This window comes from Urocitellus parryii, chromosome 9 (assembly GCF_045843805.1).
Source record: "Urocitellus parryii isolate mUroPar1 chromosome 9, mUroPar1.hap1, whole genome shotgun sequence".
NCBI lineage: Eukaryota > Metazoa > Chordata > Mammalia > Rodentia > Sciuridae > Urocitellus > Urocitellus parryii.
The window spans coordinates 79896185-79911408 of NC_135539.1; the positions used below are offsets into that span (position 1 = coordinate 79896185).

The 15224-nt window shown below is 39.8% G+C and overlaps 1 protein-coding gene across 10 annotated transcripts in view; it reads right to left on the reverse strand.

Annotated features, from left to right (window-relative positions):
• The window catches only part of Zmynd11 (zinc finger MYND-type containing 11), a 90605-nt gene that overhangs the window by 15978 nt on the left and 59403 nt on the right, over window positions 1-15224 (reverse strand). The gene's annotated exons all lie outside the window — the stretch shown is intronic.

Sequence of the window (15224 nt, forward strand, 5' to 3'; positions counted from 1 at the left end):
GTTATTTTAAAAATCTGTGTCACATGAATCATACATAGTGCAACTGTGCGCTAACATATCTATTTTAAAATGTTACAGGTCTGTTCAGGAGCAACTCTTGCTCCTATTAGTCTGGCCTACAAGCTAATTAGGTTCTTCCACTCTCAGAAAACTTGAAAACAAAACAAATAGGAATCTGCCTTTCATGTCATACTTAGTTGGGAGACAAGACACATATTTCTATGTACAGAGTCAAGGTCCAGACATGACAAATTGAAGGCAAAGAAGAAATGCTGAACCTCTGAAGGTAAATAGATCCCACTGCCAAGGAACCTAGTTGGTCTGGCCATGTTTCTGCGGATGCTGTAACTTTCTCAGGCTACTAGATTATGATTCTCTGTCTAGTGATACAATTCCTGCTGAAAGAACTTTATACACAGGAAGTCATTTTAATTTGCTAAATACAGCAGAGGAAAGAACAAATATTTCTCATGTAACAGGGCTTCCAGCTAAAGCTTAATTCAACTGATTATACATATACATAACATTAAAATATCTGAATAAGGTGGAAAACAATCTTATTTTCAAGAAACTTGATGTCGGGTGTTTTGTGGTACAGGTGCTAGCTTCCTTCCACTCGAGCTTCTCATTTGGATTCTGCAGGAATGTGTAGGGCAGACACAGTGCTTTTTTTTTTTTTTTTTTTTTTAAATACAGCTGGACATCACTCCTGGGCACCTGGGCTGGAATTGCTGGAGTTGGGACCTGTGACCTGTTTCTGTTTGCCATTTCCTCATATGGCTCTGATGTGTGGTCCAGACAGACTACCAATGGCATAGCTATGGAGTTCAAAAAGCAATGAAATTTCCTGGACCCCAGATTTACAGACTTTGGGGGAAAATGGTTGATGCAGCTTGGGAATTCTCTCAGTCTTCCCCTCCACCTAAAAAAAGGATAAATGAACTAAACTGAATTTCAAGTGAGTAAACTAGCCATACTAAGGGGAAAGAAAGGATGAACTCAATTTATGAACACAGAATTTGATATCTGGCCATATGTACCGCTTAGAGACATATAGAGCTTGAAAACAAACATCAAACTCTAGATAGTTTTGTTTTTGCGGTGGCCTGCATTAGTATTTGTTTGTAACCAGAGATTGAACCCAGGGCCTCACATATACTGGGCACACTCTCTACCACTGAGCTACATCCCCAACCCACAATTCTTTTTTTTCCTTAGTTTAAAAAAAAATTGTTTAGACTTTCTGTGTACAACCTGATTTGAAATATGTATGCGCTTTGGAATGGTTAAACAGAGCTAATAATCACACACATTACCCTCACATACTATGTACTTATGATTTTGTGTGTGTGTGTGGGGGGGTCAGGACGCTGAAGATGCTCTGGCTTTCAGTAGGATTCCCTGTTTCTCATTCACACAAGCATTTGTAGACTATCAGTGGCGCCTCCCAGGAGCTGCTTCTTGTACCTCAGGGGAGTGCAGGAGGCATTCCTGGGAGCACTGCAGGCTTTTCATTAGTGCTTTTGGGCAAACACCTTTGGGCAAATGTCCTTCCACACATCTTCTCTAGACTAAGCAAGCAGTTTGATGTGTTGTCAGATATGGGGAAGAGAAAAGGTAAGATGATCAGACATGGCTGCTTTTTACAAGCAATTAGAAAAGTCTATATTCCTTTACAAATGAGGAGGAATACAAACAAATCCTTCCTGCTATGTGCCTTACTATCTTATCAACTCTAAAACATTTTGGGTGCACTACTGAAATTCAGGAATCTACCTTGTCACTAAGTTACGATTTTATGAGTCTTGTAATAAATAGTATCACTGGGGTTACAGTTCTATTAACTGGTAATATATTATTCACAAGAAATATATATAATCAACACTGCTGAAATAGTTTTAATGTTCACTAAATACTGTGCCCACTCTTCTGTCAATTAAGCAGGGCAGAAACACCCTCTTCTTTGGACCTTCCTATAACTCCAGCTAAACTGGAGGAAGTCCAGGCCTGGCTCCAAGCTGTCTCATGGAAGAAGTGGCCGTGGAAAGGGTGCCTGTGCACTACTGAATGGCCTCAACCTGGCCAGCTCAAAACCCCAGCTTCTGTCTCAAGGCTGCTATGTGCACAGAAACATGTTTTTCTTTCTGTGTTCTAAGCAGAAGCCTGTGACACGATTTACCCTAGAGCTTGGTTTTAAAGCCTCATAAAACAAAGCAATACAGGGTTTCTCTATGGGCAAAAATCATGCATTGCTAGAACTGGAATCAGTACCACTATAGCTGCAAGGACCTAAGCAAACTGTTCTTTCTTTGAAACACTTAATACTATTGAAACACGCTGCAAGGGAGTGGGAAACCATACTTTGGTTAGGTTTGGGTCACTTGTGCACCAACTTGCTCCTGTGGTTACTCAGTTTAAATGCAGATCTACAGTTCCTGCTGTCCTGAGAAAGATTTTGCAAAATTGTGGAGGTTGCATGATCTCACAAACCTTATTTTGTTTGTTTAAACATTTTTAAATGAATTGTTAATTTAGTGTAACCATGTGCAGCAACATTTCTTTGTTTTGGGGAAGACTATGAATGCACAGAGTTCATGCTAAGTACCTAATTTCACAAAACTACATAGTATAATAGAGGATAAAAATCCGATTTTGAATTGTGTTTAAATTTACTTAGAGCCAGGCTGCTAGAATAATTTTTCTCAGTGGAATTAAGAGGGTGGATCTGAGCCTGGAAAAATGAATATTTCAGCAAAGTGTGAAACAAAACAAATGGACAGAAGCCACCCCCTCCTTCTTAGGGTTATCTGATGAAAACTGTCTATGATACTTTCAAAATACTGCCCTTATAGACTATTCCAAGAATCTCTTATTCCTCATTGAACAAAGGGCTCCTCAGATTGAGATATCCTACTTCAGTTGATCACATTATAACCAACCGGGAAGTCTCTAAAAAAACCCAATTTCCTTTTATATAAAATCCTAGAACAGGCAAAACACACCTCAAATGGAAAATAATCACACAATAGCTGCTGGGAAGTGGGGATGAGCTTGGTGGGATTTGGGTGGCACTGGTATGTGCCCTGGTCTACCATCGAGTAGGACCCGAGGATGCATGTCAATACAATGAAAACTTCCTCAAAGGAAAAATCCCAGCAATGCCCAGGTGCCACTCCCAGCAGTTCTGGTACAATTAGCTGAGGAGTGGGGCCCAGATATTCAGTTCCAAAAGCCCCTCAGATGTTTCTGACATGCAGTTGTCACTGAGAACCAGCACCCTAGCTCTCGAAGACTTGAAACTGCTTGAGTACAGACACACGCAGGACAGGAGTTGAGATTCTAACCGCAGATGCTACACTGAGTAGTACAGGGGGGTATGTCTTCAAAAGCTCTCTTTTAAAGTGACCTTGGAACGGTTATCTGAAGTTTGCTCTTAAGCCCTCACTTGCCAGGTTAGAATGTCCTCAGTCTACTTCTGTATTGCTATCACATGTCAGAATTCTAGGGTAGCTATGCTTGAAGGATTTATTAGTTCTTCTCAGTTATGGTTAGAAACTTCAATGATTTTGGCTGTATAGGAGTGACCAGGGCTGGGGCTGGGGCTCAGTAGTACAGCGCTCGCCTAGCACGTGCGAGGCCCTGGGTTTGATCGTCAGCACCACATAAAAATACATAAAATAAAGGTACTGTGTCCAACTACAACTAAAAAATAAATATTAAAAATAAATATTAAAAGAAGATTATTTTGTTAGAAGCTTCCATATTCTTTGCTTTTAAAATTTTTTTTACTTGTGGCCCAAGACATCTTTTCTGGAGATAAATAAGGGATTCTGTTCCAGGCATTCTCAAGAACCTAAACACACATATACACTTCAGATGGCGGGTGCTCAGTGGCCCTGACTACAGCGCCCAGTGACTGGCCAGAAGCTGGCAGGATACCTTCCCAGAATCAGGCTGAAGAGTTTCCTTGATGGACTGAAGCAAACGAAAGCAAGGACTCAAACAGACAAAATCACTACCAATAATTTGTAGGAACAAAAGGCTTGCTGTAAGATGCTTTCACATTGGATAAACATGGGGTTTCTTTCTGATGCTTGAGTTAGTTACATAACTGAGATTCTGTACTGCACAAAAGAAATCCGAGAACATTTCACCCTCCATCCCATGGCTGTAGGGTAAAATTCTGGGGATTTCTTAGGTAGCCATGGTAGCACTGCCCTACAGTTGGTGCCTATCAGCCAATCCAGGCACCCAGAGTGCCTTGAGAGAAAGTGACTACAGCAATGGAGACCACAGGAGTAGCTCTGCAGGTAAATGCTACTTTGTCATCTAACTAAGCTGACAGCAGGGCCAGAAAGACAAAACACAGTGCCCCCCAACAGGTGCAGACTGCCTTGGGCCCAGCTCTTCCTCAGGCCGTGAAGCACTGTGCTCCTCTGTGGGCCTTGGGATTCCTCATGGAAGGCCTCCTGTAGAGTGGCCGGTCAGACTCCACCATAACAGCACACCAGGAACCGGTACCTGCTCTGATCACCTGGTAGTCCTCCGGAGTGATTCTGGACAAGGTCCACAAGAAGAAACAAGCCGTCTATGATGTGGCAAAGTTGTTTGACTATTTTAAAATGACAATAATCAACAACTGAAGCTGACTTGTGTGCCTACAACTCCACTAAAATGAGAAAATGAGTTACAGACGGCTTAGGGAGAGGGGGGAACCCTCCTTTACTTTTAGGGGAAAAAACAATAGGAAATCTTGGACAGCTTCTTGAGCAAGGGCTTCTTAACTCAGTGACAAATTATTGCCGGGCTATGTCCAATCAGATGGTCCTGGGGAGAAATGACAGGCAAGCATGCACCGAGTCACTTGCCACCCTCGATGCCTAGGGAGTTCTGCACTAAAAGACACTATGAGCAACCACTGATCCTGTCAAGACTGATCCATAGATGACTACTGGTCAAGATGCTCAAAGATCATTATTTGGAGGAATATTCAGGACTAAATGATTTCATTGGGCTGAAATTTTCAACTCTTCCTGAAGACCCAGCTTTCCAGTCATAGAAACATATTTTGGCAGAGACCTGACTTGTAGAAATATTTGTAATTTTAGTACACTGAGTATCCAAAAGTGAAAAATGAGAACTCCAGATGTCTTTGTTAGGTAATATGTTAGTATTACTGGAGTTCACTATGCCCAAGTCCCCATGTCTGTGATTAAACAACACAGAGTTTTGAACTTTGTGAGGGATACTCAATATCCAGAATGTCATGTCCATACAAACTGACCAAAGACCGGCACACTTGAAGTAAAGGGACACATGACAAATACTGTAGTCCTTGCAGCCTCCAGTTAGTCTAGGTCTCTATTACTTCACTCTGCTGTTTTAGTGAAAAGTAGTTTTAAGTGACGCGTCTGTACCCAAGTATGGCCGTGTTCTAACAAAACTTTTGAATTCTGAAATTTGATTTTTTTATTATTATTTTCACATCACAAAATTATCTTCTTCAACAATTAAAAATGTAAAACCCATTCTTGGCTCATGGACTACACAAAAACACAGGCTGGCCCTGGACTAGATTGCTTTGTAAGAACAGAGTCCATAATGGTCAACTTCAGTATTCTGTGGTGGCCTGGTATGGCTTCTGGCTCACAGTACACATTATGAGCAGTTGAACTGTCAGAAGTCATTAGTAACCAGTTTCACTCCTTCCAAGAAAAGCTACTCCATGTGGTTGAACTGGGGCAAGAGGGCTGGCTTGGGGCTCAGTGGTCTAGCACTTGCCTACCATATGTGAGGCACTGGGCTCGATCCTCAGCACTACATAAATAAATAAATTAAGGTACTGTGATCATCTACAACTAATTAAAAAAGAGAGAGAGAAAATAGGAAGATGGGCTAAGTACATGGCTCAGGTGGCAGAACATGCCAGCACACACTTAGTTTCCATCCCCAACACCACACACACACAGGGAAGATGCTCCCAAAATGCAAAGGTTACACTTAAACCTGTTAGAACGTTAGTATATCCTGACTAGCATGAATAACTGTGTTTACTTCTAATGTGTGAGCCACTTCATTGCCAGAAAACATTTAAATAATCCATGGCTGCCTTATTTATTTTCTCCTTTTTGGTCTTTTTGTGGTATTGTGGATCAAGCCCAGGGTCTCTACTACTGAGCTATACGCCCAGCCCTCCTTGTTAAATTCAACAGTTCACTTCGGTGTTAAGTGGGCTACACCCATCAGTGGTCCTCACTGGGGAAGGAGATTCCTTCCTGAGCCTCCTCCCCCGAGATTGGGTTAGGCCTCTGGAGGCCACGTTTTAAACACACACACCATTGATCTGGTGGTACAGGTGGCCACTGGATCTTACTTGGATAAACACTAATCTGCATATAAATTACTTATACTGTTTCAGAAATTAAAAAGCTCCCCAGATGTCCTCTATAACTGTAACCACAGAACACAAAAGAATCAAAATGAATTTGATCTGCACATAAATTGTCTATGTTGCTATGGATATCAAGAAGCTCTCAAGTATTCTCTACACCCACTAGCAACAAAGAAATCACAAAGAATTAGTAAAACCCAATAATCTAGATTTTGAAAGTAAAGCTGGACTAGTGGTGATGAATGGCCGATGCCTGCCCTCTCCCCACTCCACAGGGACACAGTAGCCAATCATGAAAATCATTTTTCACAACTATTTCCTAAAAATGTACCTACGTTCAATCTTTTTCTCCCTCAATACTGACACACTGAAGTCAAGTCTCATCTGCAAGATGAGGAGAGCTGGGCTTTGGGCCTGCTACAGAATTAACAGAAAGTCTGACCTAACACCTCGGTTTGTATGTGACTCTGGTTGAACTGCAGTGGGTTCCAGTGCTCTGGCCTCAGTCTCCTGTAGCTCATCCAGCAATACTTATTTGCACTTGAATTTCTGACAACAATTTGTAGGTTTTTAAAATTTGATATAAAAGAATTTAAGTTTAAAAACTTCCTCAAAATTATTACAAATATGCCTTCTTAAGGGTAAAAGCTGGAACCGGGAAGATAATTCAAACTACTAAGAATATCTACAGATGGGTTCATGGAGTATATTGGCAAATAAAGACTCCACCCAGATCACAAAGAGCCACTTCCAGGTTAAGAAGCTGGTCCTGCAGAATTATTAATGCAGAGTATCCCAAGACCTGTTGGCCCAAGTGGACAAAGATAGCACCTAGTGCTACTGTAGCTGCATCTATATCAATTTCTACAAGTCAGCTCTTGGCTCTCTAATGGAAGTCAGTAAGCTTCAACTGACATCAAGAGGTCAGAAGCTTTGAAGCATCCCATCTGGAGTGATTTAACAACTACTAAAACATCTCTCAAGCTAATTCATTCTCCAGGTCACAAAATCCATGGATTTTCTAAATCAATTACACCCACAGAGCCACAGAAGTTGCTAACTGACTACTACAGAGAGGGGCACTCACACATAGAGAGAATTTTATCATTCAATAGCAATATCCTTTTAGGGTAACTGCAAGCCCCATGGTGGCTTGCTGTAGGGCCAGGTATATGAAAAGAATGTCAAAATTTTACGGAGCAGAGAATTTGTAAATACTCATTCTTTCCCACTTTACATGACACTAGTCTTCAAAGAAAGAACAAGATTGAAAAAGAAAGACAGAATATATTCCTCAGTGAGCTTTCCACTGTTTTCTGAAAATATTTCAAATGTCTGATTTGTCAAGGCACAAGTACCGCGTATTCTTTGCTGTGGCGGCCAACGAGCCTCTAAGGACCCACTGCAGTCGAGTCCTTCCCTCCCACCCTGCACACCCTGTGCCCCGCGGCAAGCCACAGGGACCGACCATCTTTTCATCCCTTGAAAGCACTGCACTGTGAACACTGAAGGGGCTTCCTATCCATCTGCCCTGAGCCAGAAATGCCTTCCTACAGGAAGCAGCCCCAGCACTCTCTCCCAGTCCTTCAAGGTAAGAGTTGAGTACAATTCTGAAGCTCTGAAGCATCCCATCTGGAGTGATTTAACAACTATTAAAACACCTCTCAAGCTAATTCATTCTACAGGTCACAAAGTCCAAATCTGTTACGCCCATAGCGTCACAGAAGCTGCTACAATGCAACTGTCTCCCACTTGACACCAGGCCACGAGAGGACACCCATGAGGACCAAGCACACCACTTCCCAGCATTCTACACCCATCCCCAGTCTCTCAGTCTCACTGTCTGGTTTGTCACGGAAGCATGATGGACAATGTGTATGAACTCTTCTTCCTGCCTGGGTGGGTCCAGGTAGATTCAAGTAGATAAACTGTACAAGCCTGTGGATTATATTATGTCCTGGGTCCAATTTTTTAAAATCATCTGCCTTTATGAGAGTTCCCACTGCTCTTTTCTCTGGCTATACCTGTGATGAACAGCAAACCTGCTTGTGAAAGCACCTGGTTCACACATGACCTTGTTAAAATTAATTTTCTTCTTTTGTTTGTATAAAGACAATATGACACAGTTTTCTTTAAAAGGTATAAAAACAATTAATATTCATTATTTTCAATGATTATCTACATTAAAAAAATCTTCCTATTTTACTTAAAAATTGAATCACTTTCTTACATTTTAAGATATGTTTATGTGTCTTAAAAGTAAATGTGCTTTCTTCTGGGGTGAGATTATTAATTTTCCACATTCAGGAAGAAAGACTAGTTTCAGAGTGGATATGTAAGAAATTTATGCTTGAAATATTTTCATTTAGCATTTGGTCCCATTTCATTCTGATGATTATATGGACATTACATTTGGAATTAGAAAAACCTGTACTGCTTACAGACTCAAATGCAGAAGTGAATTCCTATCTCTAGTTTCCAGAGATAACTCTCCTCATGATTCTCCTTCAGCTTCCTCAACGGCAAAGGGTAGCTGTGCAAAGGCCTCTCCAGCTTGCTCTGAGCCAGGCCAGTGCTCACAGTCAGCTCCAGCTGTCCACCTGTGGAACTCCTCTGACCCCCAGAGTGAGCACTTTATCTGCCCTAGGGACATACTATGCCCCAGGTACAAGACAAAACGCACAGGAGATTTAACCTGCAATTCGTTAGGGCTGGGGATGGAGCTCCTTGGCAGAGGACTTGCCTAGTATGTACAAATTCCTGGGTTCAATTCCCTAGTCCTGCAATAACAAAAAAAGTTATTTTTAAATGTTTTCTAAAGATTTCTTTCTGTATTTCTATTTTTAAAGTATAAAGTTCCCTACAAAATCTGCATTTTCATTTTAAATGTTTCAAAAAAAAAAGGCTGCGGGGGTGGGGAGCTTCAGGCACTCCCGCTGATGGGGAAGCACCAGCAGGCAGCTCCCCTTGGGCCTCAGCAGACACCAGCAGGCAGGAGCAGGAGTCGGAGTCAGTGCTACAAATTTAGGAGAGTTTTTAGGATCTATTAGATGTGTTAAAAAAAAGAGAAAAAATATAATACATATTATATACATATATATTCAATTTACAAATAAAATTCTTCCACATTCATTCTTCCTCATCTATATTTTCTTATGCTTCTGTATTAGTAGGTTAAGTTAATCCACTAAACAATCTATACATTAACATATATTTTAAATTTGTGGTCCTTAAACAGAGAAAAATGCCATCTGAAACATTTATGAAGGGATGAGTATTTCAAGTTTTAAAAACATACTGGAATGTCCCTATCCATTATCTTAAATAAGTTACTTTATCTTTTGTGACTTGAATTAATTCTTTCATTTAAAAGTCACACTAACGTATGTCATAAATGGGATGTACATTGGTCTGGAATTTGTTAGGTGATAAAAAAGAATAAGAAGAAAAAAACAGAAAAAAAAAGAGTGTGAATATAAAAATGTTATACATTCAATCCCTGTGGGATTTAGGGGCTGAAAGCACATAGCCCCCAAATTAGTGCCCTAAATTCTACTTCCTAAAGACAAATTTGTACACATACAAAAATCACCTGACTTTAAACAGAGGCAGTGACATAAATCTTTAATTTCCTAAGTTATGAAAACAACACGTATGTATATAAGGAACATAACATAGAGCCTGCTGCAGTGACTTTGTGATGGGAAAACTGTTTAATTTTGAAGCAAAATTAAAATGAGACGTCTCCTTTACCCCTAAAACTGGCAACAAAAAGTAGAAAAATATTTTCTACTTTTTTTTTAGAAGTGAGGGGAAGGGAGGCTAGCTTTCAGACCATCTCCATTGCTCACGGGGACAGTACCAATTGTGATGTCTGAAAAATCTACACTTATTTGGTTTATGGTTTCTTCCCCTTTAAGTTAATCTTCTGACTTTTTCTGAGGTATCACACCTGGGGCAAGTGCCCCCGCTCCTCAGCTATCAGAGCCCTTGATCTATGCAGACAGAGCCTGCTGCAGAATCAGCTGTGCACACTGGGAGGGGAGGACAGCAAGGAGCAGTTCTTGCAGAGTTCTTCCAAGTAATGACTATGGCTCGAGGGATGACAAACGCCAACCGCTATCATAAGGCAATGGTTATACCAAAAGATGCTTCTTCTGGAAAGCTGAGGCATTTAGAATATGAATGTTCTAAGACTACTATCTCTACAGAAGTCACAAACCTCATGACAAATTCAGTTCTCAGTCCATGTGACTCATCCAGGGGCTCAACAGACCTGTGTGGTCAGTGGCTCGTGGTGAACAGCAGAGACCATTCCACCACCATAGACGACCTGGACCGCACAGCTCTAAAAGGCAATGTGGTGCCACCCAGCAGGTGCTGTGGGCTACTTCTGACAGACCCCTTCCTGTGCATTCACATGTCCAGCAGTCACCAGATAGGCCGCACATGCCACTTGCAGGCCTCGGGGTCAGCCAGCCTGCAGAGCACACTGTGCACCCACAGACACACGCGCACAGACACACGCGCACAGGCTGCCTCCAAGGGCCTCAAGGAACAGATTGACTTTGTGATGGGAAAACTGTGAAAATGAAGCAAAATTAAAATGAGACGTCCCCTTTACCCCTAAAACTGGCAACAAAAAGTAGAAAAATATTTTCATGTGCTATGGTGTACATGAGCAAAATCTTCAGAAGGACTAATTGGTGATTTTTGTCAAAAATCTAAATGTGCGTATCCTTTAAATTTGTTTTTGTTTTTGTGGTGCTGGGGATTGAACCCAGGGCCTTGTGCATGTGAGTCAAGCACTCTAACCAACTGTGCTATATCCCTAGCCCTATATCCTTTAAATTTAAGACTCCTACTTCAATGAACTTATCTTCCCAAAAGTTATCAAATATATAGATGTATGTAAATTTTCTTTTTATAAAATGCAATGGAGGAAAAAGCCGAAATGGCTGCCCCGAGGAAGCCCATACCAGGTAGCTAGTGAGGGTTGGGGAACAAGCTTCAGTGGGAGAGGGGGAGGGGGACTCTAGGAAGACCTGTGGCAGGACCATCATCCCCCAAGCCGCACAGGTTCCAATAACAGCCATCTCTTACTACAACTTTTAAACTGTATTTGGAAAAACACTGGCCAGGAAAAAAAATGATAAAATTTTTCCTTATGGTGACTAAACAAGGCCGGACCCGACTTTCTAAGTACTCTGAGCATGTGGAGATTAATAAGCGTACACTTCTGGAAACAGAAGTCATAAAGAGCTGTCTCTCTCGACCCAATGAACAGTGCTCTTTCATATTGAATATAAGGATTTTAAGCTGATATATTGGCAATATGCAGCTCTCTTCATTGTGGTTGGAGTTAATGACACTGAGAATGAGATGGCTATTTATGAATTCATCCATAATTTTTTAGACGAAGTTTCAGGCAAGTACTTCAGCCAAGTGATAATGTTTAATTTGGATAAAGTACACATCATTTTGGATGAGATGGTGTTAAATGGCTGCATTGTGGAAACTAATCGGGCAATCTACAAATTCTCAATGTCAGAAAGCTGAATAGAAGTCTCTGCCAGATAGCATCGATTCACAGGAAACGAGAAGACCATTTGAAAAGAATCTGAAAGACTACCTATTACAAAATGGGGTACCCTTCCAAACAATATAAATAGGTATTTTCCACAGTTCCTAATGGAAAATAAAGCTATTTTAAAATATGTATAAAGAAAAATCTTCTCTTAACTGAGGCAAGTTTTATTTTCAGTAACTGTAAGTATATTTTTTCCCATTTCTTTAAATTTTGTTGAGTACCTAAGAAACCCTCTTTGGTCTCTGCTTCCCTTTGCAAATTAAATTCAGGAATAGTAGGATGGTGGTAAGAAGAATGTGTGGCAGTTATCTATTAGCCAATAAAATTTGTAAGTTGACTTTTAAAAAAAAATGCAATGGAGTACACTGTGTGTAAGAGGTATTTTCTTTCTATAAATAAAATCTTCAGAGCAGTTTAAACTAAAGGATGTAGTTTTCTCAGTTCTTCCTGGAAAATTCATGGCCAGGTCAGGAAAATTAAATTCAAAATAATACAAACTATAAACCTCAATTTTATACAGCAATAAGTAACACAGAAGAGTTTCCTTTTCAGAAGTTGGAAATGGGGCATGATTTTTTTTGACATAGCAACATAAATGTCACCTATGACAGAAGACTTCTCCTTCAGAAGGGTGGAAATGACACAGTGCATTAGTGAAAAACTGGTGAAATAAATTAGTATATGCCTTGTAAATTATAAGACATGTGGGAGGCTATAGAGAACAAGCCACAGCCAGCGCTGCATGTGCAGCCACACGAAAGGGGGACGTGGGACGTGCCATGCAGGGCCACCCCAGGGGCATGCACCTCCCACCCAGTGGATCTCTGGGAATTCCAGTTTTCGTATTTCCCTCCTAAGCATTACTCGAATGTTTTAACAGCAAATATTTTGAAAATAATTTTTTTCTTATTAATGAATTCTCAGTAACAAGAATATAAAACTGGACATTTCACAAACTTTTCTCAAAGCCAAACTAGAAAAGATAGTCATGGGCTGCTTTTCAATAACAATTGGCTATGTCTGCAAATTAAAGCGTAATTTTTAGAAAGGCAGATATTTCAAAGAAATACCCTCAGAGTTGTGAAATTCTTGAGATTTATTATGAAAACTGATAAAAAAATTCTGAAATATTTCTGAAATTTTTAGAGAGGAATAATAGGTATTTTCTCAATTAAAATAGTAAGATATATAAGATAATGCTGCCTGGGCTAAGTCTGGCCACACATCTGGTAGTTGGGACAGAACCTATTCTCAGTGACGATTCCAACACTGCAAGGGCCCAGAGGTTCCATGAGAAAAGTGGTCTTCTAATCACCACAGAAATATTAACAAAGTGCTTATTTTAACTTTAATTTTTTTGGTGGTAACGAATGGCTTCATTTACTATTTTTACCTGTGTTGAAATTTGGTTCTAGCATCTTATCTTCAAAATTTTTTATTAGTCTAATTAATCTATATTCTTTCCAAACACTACTTAAGAAAAAACAAGTAGAAAGTCATTCTAATTTGGATTTACAGATCTTAAGTTTTAGTCTGTATTCCAAGTTCCCTTGATCCAAGAGAATTTAATATGGTTACTCATTCTTGTGTTAGATTAGTAAAGATGGCTTAATTGAAGTCTTGGCATTTTGTTTTAAAAATCAAATCAAGCCAAAACTTCACATTAAAGACTTTTAAGTTGCATTAAAATTTCATTATTTCTCCCAGGAAACAAATTCTTAGCACTTATGATTTTCCTAAACATAACTATTAAAACAATAAAGTGAATCTAACGCAAGAAACAACATAGAAATAACCACTTCTTTGGAAGTTATAAAGCACAATGTCAAAGGAGACGTTGAATCTTACAAAGAGTAGCTCACAGACTAAAATGAAAGCAAAATTCAGATTCTGTATTGAATTATAGCATCATTTCATTAACCATAATTACTTCCTTATATTGTGAAGACAGCTTGATTGACAAAGGCAAAGGAAAGCCAAGGAGGATACAGTGATCACTTTTCTGTGTGAACCACTAACACTGGGGTGAGGGTGGGGGGAATGTTATCTAATCAGAAAAGAGAAAAAAAATACATATATATATACATGTATGTATAGAAAATGGAATCAGGCAGGTGTGGTAGTGCACACCTGTGATCCAGCAACTTAGGAGGCAGAGGCAGGAGGATCCAAGTTGAAGGCCAGCCTAAGCAACTTAGTAAGATCCTGTCTCAAAAAATAAAAAGCATCTGGATTTTTCACACTGGGGATTCAATCCCCAGTGTGAAAAACAGAAAGAAAGAATTAAAATGAAATCAGACAACTTCAATAGTGAATTCTGATGGAAATGTTATAAATTCTCTTTAAAGGCATAATTGTTCAATTTCCATGCTTAATATAAGAAATGTAAAATATCTACAATGAAAGGTAACCTCTTCTCAAATTTCCCCAAATTTTTATTTAAATTCTTTACTATGACAATAGTAACTACTAAGAAATAAGTAAGAAAATAGTAACTAATAAGAAAAGGCTCCCACCTTAAAGATGCAGATTTATCTATACCTGTGTTTCCTAATCCCCACGTCCATAGTATGACCTCCAAATTGACCAAGGACATTGCCCCCTTTTTATTTTCTCTCTTATATTTTCAGTCCTTTGGTGCTCTTATTCTTAAGGTCCCATTAATTTTTTTTACCTTCCTAGTGTAAATGTTTATCTGAAAACAGGAGACATGTTTGCCTTTAAAACACATGACCCAAATCCATGAGAAGACATGAGTTCTAGTGCGGCTCCTCTTGCTCAGAATCTCGACTACTTAGACCACTGCTCACACTGATTTCTTGAAGTCATCATGTTTTTGTAGACCTCAAGGAAAAGGTTTAAAACTTGAAAACTGATACTGATATATTCAGACTTAGAGACTTGCCATCACTTTATCATTTAGAGATTTGTCATTATCACTTATCTGGTATTTAATGTTTAAATGTGTGTGTTTTTTGGGGGGCGGTATTAGGGATTGAACTCAGGGGCACTCGACCACTGAGCACACAGCCAGCCCTATTTTGTATTTTACTTAGAGACAGGGTCTCAGTGAGTTGCTCAGGGCCTCACCATTGATCCTCCTGTCTCAGCCTCCCAAACTGCTGGGATTATAGACATGCACCACCATGCCAGTTTAAATGTTTTTTTAATGGTATTCCAACTGTCTTTTTTGTCTGCCTATCTTTTTTGTCTGCCTATTAAATACATACAGTGTTGGTTAGA